The sequence below is a fragment of the Buteo buteo genome, chromosome 8 (genome assembly GCF_964188355.1).
Source record: "Buteo buteo chromosome 8, bButBut1.hap1.1, whole genome shotgun sequence".
NCBI lineage: Eukaryota > Metazoa > Chordata > Aves > Accipitriformes > Accipitridae > Buteo > Buteo buteo.
The window spans coordinates 35,933,444-35,945,629 of record NC_134178.1 but is presented as its reverse complement, the minus strand read 5'-3'; the positions used below and the strand labels follow the sequence as shown (position 1 = coordinate 35,945,629).

The 12,186-nt window shown below is 39.1% G+C and overlaps 1 long non-coding RNA gene across 1 annotated transcript in view; it reads right to left on the bottom strand.

The window, feature by feature from the left end:
- Positions 1–10,154, bottom strand: part of LOC142033771 (uncharacterized) — a 41,858-nt gene extending 31,704 nt beyond the window's left edge. Inside the window, exons 1-4 of the long non-coding RNA XR_012651328.1 lie at positions 10,087–10,154; positions 8,723–8,802; positions 6,740–6,870; positions 240–499 (exon numbers count right to left, since the gene is read on the bottom strand). This is a non-coding gene — a long non-coding RNA (uncharacterized LOC142033771). The remainder of the gene's footprint in view (positions 1–239; positions 500–6,739; positions 6,871–8,722; positions 8,803–10,086) is intronic.
- Between the last annotated feature and the right edge of the window lie 2,032 nt (positions 10,155–12,186).

Sequence of the window (12,186 nt, the reverse complement as noted above, 5' to 3'; positions counted from 1 at the left end):
CTTCCCATGTTCAAAGGTCACCACTTGCTGACTTACACAGGCAAGTCACAACAAGCCAGCTTCTGTTACCTAGTCAAGGGAAGAATATGAAGATCTAAGCATAAACATAATTCTAGGTCCCAAGATAAAATGAGATTAACTATCTATGTGTGTGAGAGAGAGAGAGAGAGAACACGTTCCTGTGCCCCAAGTTACTTCCTGATCTAGTCAATAGTGATTCAAATGCTGTAAATACTTACATCCGTTGCTTTTGGATGCAGAGATGTTGACTGTCATTCAAAACCTCATTAAGCAGCCAGTAGACATCTCCATTGCAAGGAACAAGTAATGACATCAAGAAAATCTGATAACTTGTCAAAGAAAACATGTACAAGACATGCAAGAACAGTGGCCTCCTTTACTTCTCTGCGATGGAGCGTGACTCATTACGTGCTCCTTCTTCTTTGACATGCCTTTGTACTCTCAAAGGGAAAGGGCAACATGGGACAGAAGGAAACCCCTAAAGAAACAAACCAGATAAAAGAGACAAGACGTGGTAACATGAGCATATCTGTATTAATGTACACACATTTTAATCAGATAGTAGTAAGCTCTGAAATCCAAAGGTGGAGCTGACAATGCTGATGAACACAGAATAATACCTGCTGTCAAAGTTGCATTGCAGAAGATGGTGACAACCAGAGTCTCTTGGAATGAATTAACTGTGGGAGGTGGAAATGCAATGTAAAAAAGGAAAATAATACAGGGCAATAGTTTCCACAGCCAACCAAAACCTCATGTCACATGCTCTGACAATGAATACTACAATGATGTAATTTCTAATGTAAATTACTGTTTATATTAAAAAAAAAAAAGAAAATAGTTCAAGCTTTCATACCTGCTAGTAACTTTTGCATGTGTCTTCTGTGTGCTTGTGTATATAAACATGTGCGTACACCTTATGTGTGTGCATTAATATGCAAATACCCCAAACACACATAAAATTGAGGTAGAAAAAAACCTCTTCCAAACTGCTGATATCATGCACAAGTGAGAGCACGAGCTTCTTGCAGCCTACAGAGAACAGAGTAAAATCCAGAGGGGACAAAAGAAGTTCCAGATGAGGAAACTGGTATGCTGTGCATACCACTTGTATGACACAAGGCCCACGTGTCCATGGCTGAGACCAGTATCAGTGTTTCAAAATGCATATGTAAAACAGCTCGGGCAAAATCTCTGTACATGGTGATTGGGGCAGACAGTGGAGCTGAGCCAGCAACAGCATCGTTCAGTCGTAAGCTGAGCTAGTACAACTGTATTCCCAGTGTGGGAAAGGCCTTAAGATCTTTGTAACTCTGATTAGATTTTTAGTGACTTAACTGATTTCATTGTTGCAGGCAAACGTCAGTGAGCTTCTCCCACTGTTTTCGTTCCTGGTGTTCTCTAATTAACTCATTGAACTTTTTCTGAAGGAGACAAAAAATCCTCTTGGAATGCATCTTAAAAAAACTGATTAACTTCTCTTCTATTCAGAGTAAGCAGCTCTGATACTCTGAGAAGGTTGCAACCTTCAAGACAGTTCAGCTGGCAAGGAGATGACTCCCACTTTCTGTATATCCAGAGCTGGATGCCTGAGCATGCAATATCCTCTCCTTCCTCCTTTTAATTGAATGCCTCTGCTAATATTTTCACAGAATAAGCTAAATTACAATTACTATGAAATCAGATATTGACTTGTTTTATTTGTGAAAACGTTTTTTTTGATTTGAAATACGAAGACAACAGAAGTTCCTTGAAGCAGAACTGTTCTCTAAATCTACACATCAGTAAATTTGCCTGACTCACCATAAGCAAGGTCTCTGTTTATCAGTTCACCAGCTCTTGAAAAAGTTATGAAGCAGCTGTTTGCAAAACCTGTGGAGAGTCCTGCTGCTGAGCTAACCTTCTATTAGTCCAACTAATGCAGCTGGGGAAAACTAGGCAAACTTGGAGCCTGATATCCTTATTCTATAACACTGCCTTTACACATTAGAAACTAATGTGTACCATTCCTCCACAATCTGTAATCTAGCTCATTATAGCTGCACCATTAAACCATGTCTAAGCCGTAACAGAAGTACAAAGATGTCAAGATATAGGCCTCTTGCTCAGAAGCATCACAGGCAGTTTTCAGGGCTCTTCTAACCAAACCTTATTACTGAAAAGATGCTCTAAAAGTCGTCATTCAAGTGTGACAGTGTGCCTCCCCCTCAGGGACAAGGGAGCAAAGGCTAAGGGAAATAATTGGAGAAATTAAAAATCCTCAGAAAGCAGGAGAGAGGAAGATGAAGAAAAGTGACAACCAGTTATAACACAGCCAGACATCTGTATGTTGCTGCTAAACAAAATCTGTCTTGCTTGCCTCACCCAGACTTGAAGATGCAGTCTAGGTAACTACTAGCAGCCAAAACAACGCCCATTGTGCCTCTCTCAATGTTTTCTTTATAATGCTTACAGACTGGGAACCCAATAAATTTGAACCTGCTAGCCACAACCTCCATAAGTGTATCTCACATTACTTAGCAGTTTTTACAGCTGAATGGATTTAACTGCAACCTCTCCTTGAGATGGGATGTCTTACTTTTCTTGCAGAGAATCAAACCTATATTAAGCAGAAGACTATTTCATTTCTTTTCGGTAGGGCTGATTTTCTTGCTTTAACTCCTTGAACTATCTTCCCAAGGGCCAAACCACCATTAGTTCCAGCACGAGGGAAGAAACGGGAGTGTCTGGTGGAGGTGAGAATGAGTTTGTTTCTTCAGAAGAGCCCCTTGAGCTCAGTGGCACTGTGCAAGTGCGCCAGCACGTTCCTCTTGGGCTCGCTGGAGCCATTATGGATGCATTCAGGTTTCCATCTTCAAGGTGGCAATGCTGTATCGCAGAGCCAAACCTCTGCTGTCTCTTTCAGTAAAGGAACTGCATCGCTGTGCCTCACAGTAACGGACTTCTCCTGCCACCGCACACACGTATGTATGTAGGTGCTAGAGAAAGGCTCAGCCCCAGGTTCCACAATTCGTCAGGAAAAATGAAATTGAAATGCACAGAGCTGAGGGAATAGAAACTTTAAGGTTTCTTCTTGTAATGAACTGCCACACTACACATATTGGTAATGTAGGTCAAGACGTCATTTTTTTTTTTAAAATTGGCTAATGGGAACTGCTTACAACTTGAAGGCCAGTGCATTGCTGTTTTGGTTTTGCAGCTAGGCACCTAAATAAGAAGCGACCTTAGAAATACAGCTTCGGCAAGGATAAGCATACGATTTCAGATTGCTCCTTGCTGCCAAAAGGTACACTTGACTCACATTTGCAATGAAACAGTTAATATAATTGTAGGGCCCTGATCTAGTCTGAGGCTTTGTTTTACAGCACTTATCTGAGCTACATCATTTTCTCATTTATACTAGAACCCCCCCAAATGTGTTTCCTGTTGCAGACTGTAACCTCACTCTGGCAAGTTATTAATAAAGGTGTTCAGTGTTTTAACCCTGAGTGACCAAAATCCAATTTTATGCCCTGTACAGAATGTTCCTCTGAGACGATTCAAGGAAAACTAAAGTTATTTAGCCTGAGGCTGAGAAGCAACAAGAGAATTAGCATGCGTGTCACTGTGTTCAAATCCCTACAAAAGTTGACAATTCTATTTGCAAGTATAATTCCAGACTGTCCAGGGAGATGACAGACAGGCAGGTGCAGGCTAGCCTGAGAGGGAAGCTGCTCTAAGGCAGCACATGTAACACGAACAGAATGAATCTCCCTTCTTCCTTGGAAAGATTTTAAGGACATGCTTTAACGAATTGTTTGACACGAACCTGAGTATATTAAAGAAGAGAGGCAACAGAAGGCAAGCAAAGCATTAGCCTGTGCATCTTCTCCAAGTCTTCTGTTTGCCAAGGCAGCAATATCCTCGTTGTCCCCTCTGGAAAACTGGGGAATGTGAACATGCACATTACAAAGCAATGAAAGAAGTGCTCCTACTATAATAATTCAGGGAAAACACTGATGGTACTGGAATTCACTAGCAAGGAACAGCTTTTGTAGCTGGCTAAATGCAGGAGGGAGGCTTGACAGAGGCCATTTTGGCAGAAAAACTAGATGTTATGTTCAGTGTATTCTGAACAAGTACTTGGCACATGAAACGAACTCAGTTGAATGCATTCAAGAAGCAACAAGCTGTGAAATGTGTATTTAGCATAGTAGATTGGCAACAGTAGCTTCAGTCAAAGAAAAGACCACCTAGTTTCTCCAGGGTGTTCCTCCTGTTTGGAGATCTTGCCTACTGTAGTTTGTCACGGACAATTTATATACAGTTCATATAGTTTATTTTTTCTGTAATTTGCCCATTAATAAAGGCAGGTCTGATTTTGCAGTGAAACATTTATATTACTCAGAAATTAACTAACCTGGTAAACCTCATTAAAAATTGTCACCACAGAACATGGTACTGCTTAGTCATCTATCTAGCATTGGTTTTTACCCCTGAGAGCATCAAGGCTATGGCTACTGTGGTTAAAAGGTGTCTCTGCTGACCCTAGCACATAATCTCTGAAGATCTAGGGGCCAAGTATAAAGAATGCTTTACACACTGACTGCTTGCAGTGAAACATGCCTCTAAGGAAGAGACAATTACAGATCCTGTTGCGTTTCTCCAGCAATCTGATTTGTTTGGCTAACAGTAGCTAATGGAACAAATTGTACATGAGAGCAAATATTAGCTCCAGGCTACGGCTTACAAGAAAGCTGAATATAGCCATATACTGGTATGAGACTCTAGGAGCTCACGCCCATACAATATACAGCTTGTACAACAAATAACACTGGCGGCTGCCACATGAACCTTTTTTTAGCATGGAAGTATACAGTGTAAAGGCAACTTGATTCATGGAAATGAACAGATACAGGGGTGCATTTTCCCCAGGACTAATCCTTAATGCTTTCCTTATCCATGTGGTTAGAATAGCACATTTATTTCATCACTTTTTTACTCCTGTTTACATAAAAGAGATGCAGGTTTTAGGTTTGGATATTTTTTTTCCAAAATCTCCATCCAACATATTTATAGCATAAGTTTGAGACAATTATACTACTAAAACAAGAAATAAATCAAGTATTGCTTATTTAATGGCATGCTTTTTTAAAAACGTAGTTCTGGAAATTTTTGTTGTTGTTGTTTATGTGAAAGAGGTAAATCTTTTTCTTCAAACTTTTCTTTTAAATTCTCCAATGATATCATTAGATGCATTTCATCCAGAGTTATCTATTGAACCCAAATGATTAGCTAGACTACAAGGACTAGATACACCTCCACTTTAGGGATAGATATTCTTCTTCAGGATAACAGATAACTCTTGCCTACTGATAAGCAAGAACATTGTGTTTAAAATTCACAGTCATTGAAATACAAATTTTGGATGTACCTTAACAAAATTGTAAACAGATTTATTGTTCTAAATGACACCTTATTTCCAAGAGGTTTGGGTTTTTTCCCCACCAATTGAGGAGACAAAGTTATTTTATGAAATGTTAAATATCACACAAAGTTGCACAAGCTTGAACTGTGCATTGGATTGCTTTCTAATTGTCTCTTCACACAGTGTTTTCTACAACTTGTTTTTACTTAACATCATAATTGAATTCAGTTTTCTCCACTCCCCTAACAAAGCTTGGAAATACTGGCATAAAATCTGATATTTAAAAAAACACAAAACAAAACATCATTGTGATCCTTCATATTTTCTCACTAGCTTTTTGGTTTTTTTGTGGGCACTAAACTTCTTCAAGTCCCGAGATGTATCTGTGTGGCCACTTGTTTTAAACAGATACCACAACTTCCCACTTCACTATGTGACCCTGACGCCTGACTTCAAGAAGAATACCTACTATTGAAAAATATGTGATACAATCATGGCCTAGCAATGATTGATTAAACACAGGCCTGACTTCTAATGAATTTTGAGTGACAGGCACCTATATTTAATGCTGAGACACTTCTTCAGCAGTACTTAGCAATATGAATCCAAGGTCTGGATCAGGTTGCCATTCTTTCATACCCCCCAAATTTAACAACCAAATCTCTTTTGGCTTCCTCTGATAGACCTCTGGCTTTTCAGTATGTAAATTAGGTCTATTATAAACTTACTGACCTGCCCTACTACTAAATGTTTAGCACAGTTTATTCTTTCCTTGCACAATATAAGTTGTTTACTTGTTTGTTCTTTATTTAGGAGGCTGATTACTACAAGTGGATCCATACGACAGCCAACAAGATGAACCAAAACAGGCACCATTAAAAATCAGTGCTGCCTGCAGATTTCTAATGATGGTACAAAAGAATGCCTGCATTCAGGCAACAGGCACCATCTTATCACTTAAAATGCAATATATTAAGTACAAGAGGAGAATGCAAAACTCAGAAAATATTCAGCACAGTCCTTCTTCCCAGGAATTCACTGGAGCCCAGCGCTATTGTCATGCCATTTCATGAAATCAAGTTATTTAGCACTCACGGCAGGTTAAGTGAGAACAGAAAGTGCAAAAGGAGTCCACTAACAAAAACCCCATTCACTTCACTGAGCAGAAGTTCAGCTCCTTTATTTGAAATAGCTCAAATACAGTATTCAACCAAAAAGCAAAACCAGACTTGACTACCTTAAACCGCTGATGCATTACTGAAAATTGTCATGTTAAAGTCCTACATAACCTGAGCCAAAGGCCAAACTCACCCGTGGTGCAATTCCTTTGACTTCAACGGAGTTGTGCTGGCAACCACCTCAGCTGTACTTGGCCCAGTGCCATTATTTATGCAAGGCTGTGCTGTGTGTCTTCTCTTGATAAATGCCAGCACTGTAGAGCTCTCAAAAATAAAGAAGAAAACATTCTTCAGTAATCACAACAAGACGAGAAACACAGACACAAACTGCAGCACAGCAGATAAACAAGAATTTACAGCTGTGCTATATACAAGCGCTTAGCAGAAGTCTTTTCTTGTATTTTAAAGAAAAATTTAAACATCATAAATAGCATGAGCTTCTTTCTAGTAAATTGACTACAATTTGAATCTTTCATCTCTGCTTGGAGTCATAATTTTTCAATTAAAAATAGAAGTGGGGGGAGACAGATACTGACTTCATATGTAGAGCCCCTGGCCCTGAGTTTAACAGACTTCAGGGGGTGTAGGACTTGCAAATATACTGTTACAGCTTTAAATTTTGAAATATTTACCACTGCTACATTAGGTATGGAGTAAAGCAAAAGCTTCAAGGCTCAGAGAAATATGATTATCAGTTTACATTGAGGTAACGTGCCCATCAATTCCAGTTAGTAAGAGCTTTAGAAGGCCTTTAAATATAAACATGAACGCTCTAACCTACTATTTTACTGAATTTGTGTAAATGATCTCTGTACACTTGTAAGGCAGTAGAAGGCACTAAGCAGCACCTACAAAGCAGACCGTGGCACCTGTCTCTCAGAAGCTGACCAACATGAAAAGAACGCTGTGTCGGCACGCAGCCTGGCTGAGAAGCAGTAAATGTAAATTCCTCCAGTAGCTCCATAAAGTCAACATTTTCCAGTTCCTATATGCTGGAGCTTTTTTTAAACAAATCATTCTGGTGTGTATATGTATGCACATGTGTGTATATATATAAGATCAGTTTATCTTTTTCCCCCCATTTATTTCAATAACAATAATTTATAAAAACTAGATGTCAGCTGGAATCAATGAATACATATTTACATGTCATTCTTTTGTCTGCTTAAAGACAATGGTTAACCTTGTACATTCACATATGCAATGAAACTGTCATGCCTTCCTAACATGGTAACCTGCTCGTTGTAATAAATGAAAATATGCAAGAGCAGTTTTTTTAAGATAAAATTTTTAAAAAAAAAAGCCTGAAGAGCACATAAGTAGCTGTATACTCTCTATTGCTTAATACCACATCAATCAGTAGTCTGCTAAAAAAAAGTTGGTCACAGTAAGTTAGGACGAACACAGATTCTATGAGAATACATGAAGGCACATTTCAAACAAGGAACAAGAAAGGCTTAAAGCAAATATTTACTGAAATCTGATGCCACTAAATAGCTTTATTGCCTTAGACAACCTGTTTAACTGCTGCCTCGGCTTACCCATTTGCAAGTGTGAGAAAATGTCTCCTTATCTGAATGAACAATTTTCACCAGAAGGTAGAATAGTTTATGATGGAAGGGACCTTTGGAGGTTATCTAGCCTGCCCCCTGCTCAGCACAGGACCGACTTTGAAGATCCCAGACCCAGCTTCAGAATTAAATCAGGCTGCTCGGGGCATCTCTCTTGTACTGGGGAGTCCCAAATCAGGCCCAGTGCTCCAGGTGCAGTCTCACCAGTGCCAAAGAGAGGGGAAGGATGGCTGCCCTCAGCAGTACACCAGTAGTGACTGGCCTCCAGCACGACTTCATGGTGCTGATTACAACCTGATGGTCCTGCCATCTTTATCTTAACCTATCCAAGACCTAGTTTGAAGGACTCAAAGCCTCAAAATAACTGCAGAAATTGTTAAGTAGTATTTATGTAAGAAAGAATGACAACTTACGCTTTTTTATTCTGCCCAAAAGATTTACTTAGCTAAATTATCAAAATTTGAACTTTATCTGACAGAGGGTTCCTGTAGAGAGATGTCAGAGCCCTTTTAGCAAGAATATATTTATTATCACAATGTACTTACATTGCTACCAGATGGAAGATTTAGGCAGGGAATAAAAAACTTAATTTCATCATCTGATGTGACAACTGAGTTGCTTTTTCCTATTTAAAAAGAATAAATGAGAAGATGGTATATTTAGCTAAAGAGCAAATCAGTATTTGTGATTTTCTTCAGTTAAAGCACAAGTCCCTTCTCCCTTTCTTAATTTCCGTTTTGCTGTCCTTCACCAGATCATCCACCTAAAACATGGTTATTAATTACTCCCTTAACACAATCATGTTATCAGCACAACATGATGACCTCAGTTTTTTGATGTCTTATGGAGCGTGAAAGGGGCTAGCAAACGACCCCAATGCTGCTACTGCAATATGAGTATTTATTTCTGTTTTATGTGGTCCTTTTCTTAAAATCTCTAGGTAGCCAAGATGTTGTTAAATTACACATGTTGTCAGCAGAAATGTAATGTGGCCCAACAGTATTTAGGAACAGAACATCAGAAGTGGAGGACAGATCAAAAAATCCATTATCCATCCCACAAAGCTACTGAAAGCAGCTCTTCAAAAATAAGTATTAACCTAGGAATTGGGCTTTAGGAACTTGGAGTTTACAGCAGACAGGCTGAGCTAAGTAGCTTTGCTCCTTCTCCCAGCATCCAGTTCTCTCGTCTGGCACCTGCATAGCACCACGCTCTCTTCCACTAGATTCCTTCCAATAGATTCAGCTCTAACGCTGTGCAGCTATTGTAAAAACAGATTTGTTTATTCTACCTCCTTTTTAATAAGCTCCTGGAGCGCTGTCTTGCTAAGAATATTTCAGACAGGTTTGCTGTTCCCATTACATCAAATACATGTACATAATTCTTCTCTATCTTCTGCAGACAAGGATGCACATCTGCATTCCCACAAGCTTTCTTTCCAGCGGCAATCAGGGTGTTCATGTCTGAGCTGTGTCAAATACACCACCCTAGCAAGTGAGCTGCTCTTCTGGATGCTCAATACTATCCATCTACAGTAGCATAATACTCTATAATCAAACAGGCTTTTCTACTATATGAATTTATGGGCAGACTAGCAAACTAGTTTTTTATTTTCCTAGCTATTTTGACAGAAGTAGGCTTTGTCCAGGCTTTGGCCCATCAACTTGCAGCAGGCAAGTCCAGGCTTTGTCTCAGGCTTTGTCCAAATACGGTTTTTGTTTTTGATGACTATATTAATGGTGTGTAGTTTAAAAAATTAGGACTGATACGAGACTTGCAGGTTAGTAAATCTGGTCTCCTGCTATTGTAAACAAGGATGTCATACAATCCTGCTCATAAATGTATCCAATTTCATTTTATATAGATTTTCTTTTTTTTTAAAATCCCCCATTACCACTGAAAGGCATACCTGAAGCTTACATCATCTTCTGCTCTCCAGCCCATATGTACTCAGAGCCATTGAAAAATATGTGTTTCTTGCACATAGTCCTTTCACTTAGCTCTCTGTTTTTATTCTTCTCACTCCCTTCCTTTCCTCCTACGTCAAGAGATATAAATAGAGGACTTTCAGCCTTCTTTCAAAGAGAGAGACTCCTCCCAAATCATCTCTCCATCTCTTCTGTTTTACAGTCCACCTTCCATGACTGCAGAAGACCAGGACTGTATACTGTATCCCAGAGGTAGTCTTCTCCATAGCCAGGCAGAAAGGTATCCATGACTCCCTAAGTCTTTTGGAAGTATTGTGCCTGATGCATGTGGCTTTTCCATGGCCACAGCTTAACTTTAACCGTCTTCTGTGTGTGTTACAGCTACAGTTGGACTATAAAACCCAGTTCTGGTGAGAGGACGAGGTCTATGCCCAGAAGTATCCGAAGCTGAGGAACGGTTGCAGCTAGTGGAGGCTGAGGAGACTTTGTTAGCACCTAGGTTAATGCTGGTTGAGAATAACACACTGATGTAGTAGGAGAGTAATTTGTAACGCAGTATGGCCTTTACATGTTAAGGTTCTTAAATTTCATAACAGTGGGTGTAGAGTTACAAAACGTTAGATTATGCAGTTCAACACTGCTGCAAATTCAGAGCCACCACCAAATACTGTTACCTTCTGACAGATGCCTGTCCAGTGGGCTGAGGAAGGCAAATTGGTCTCAGCCCAGTTCTCACCTGAAAAGTCATCTTCATGAAAAGCTTCATACTATCAATTTGCACTAAGTGGTGATTGTAGAAGAGACAAAGATTGAGTAGACATTTTGTGCCACATCTTTCAGGCCTATAGGCAATCCCTCTTGGTCATGGTTGAGATATTTTGCTGAGGAGTAAAGACAGGGGTGTTTATCTTCCCTCCCTGTACTCAGCTGTCCTCTGGAGAAGAGCAAATAGAGATGAAACGCTTTCCAGACAGAAGTTAGTCAGGTGAACTCATTTCGCTTCAAGTTCTTTTTATATGCTTATATCTCACACTATGTTTGCAGGGAGATATACACATTTTTCAAAATTTAAGACTGTTATTGAAGGTGTCATGTGAAAATTTTACCATTTACATGCAAGACAGCCTAACAGACAGGGGAAAGAGGGGAGAGGAGCGAAGGGTTTAAATCTATCAACACAAAATAAAATTGCAGAAACCTCATTTACCTTTCCACAGAGGCTAAACCCCAAATATTGGCTTTCCAGTCTTTTCTTTTAACACTCTTGAATTATTTTGCGCATGACATTATACCTTACTTAGATGCATACTCATTTCCAAATCTGACACGGAGATATACACATCTTAGCCTCACAAGGTGTTTTTAAACACTGATTAAATTAATATTTCATTGTCTAAGCATTTGATTTATTTGTTTGCTCAGCATTTTGTATTTTATACACACACACAATTAAAATGCATGAGAAGGGATGAAAGAAATGTAAAGGTTATTCGTCTGAGGCCCCTAGAAATATTACTCACAAGACTTCCATTTAAATTCATAAGAAAACTCTTACTTTTCCAAATTTCCTGGTTTATTTTCCCAAATGATATGTTTTCCTTATCCAGTAGAAAAATATAATGAAAGAGGTACAAAAATGTTTTACTGCTTAATTTTAACCCTTTGCTGAGTCTCCTGTGTATTTTCTTTCCATTCTTTTTTTTTACTGGCAACTGCCTAAACAGAAAATCCCAAAGATTGTGTAAACCTTCAATTTCATAGTAATTGATCTGAAATATTCAGGATCCTAGCATGGGAGACAAGGAGACAGTGGGTAGTTAGCAACAGTGGTGCAAGGTTAGGACGAGAAAGCATTTGAAAAGCAAGCAAGGTCCATAGCAGCACTAGTGAAAGAGAAAACGCTGAAACAGAAATATAGTCTGCGTGTTGAAATAGATGAAAAAAGAAACAAGAAATCTGTAGCATTATAAGACTGTAAAAGAAAGAAGATTAGTCTGAAAACTAGGCTGAAATACAAAAAGCACAGTAAGTAGGGTGTTTAACTGGAAAAGACATGACTGTTGAAAACAGTGGGAGTTACA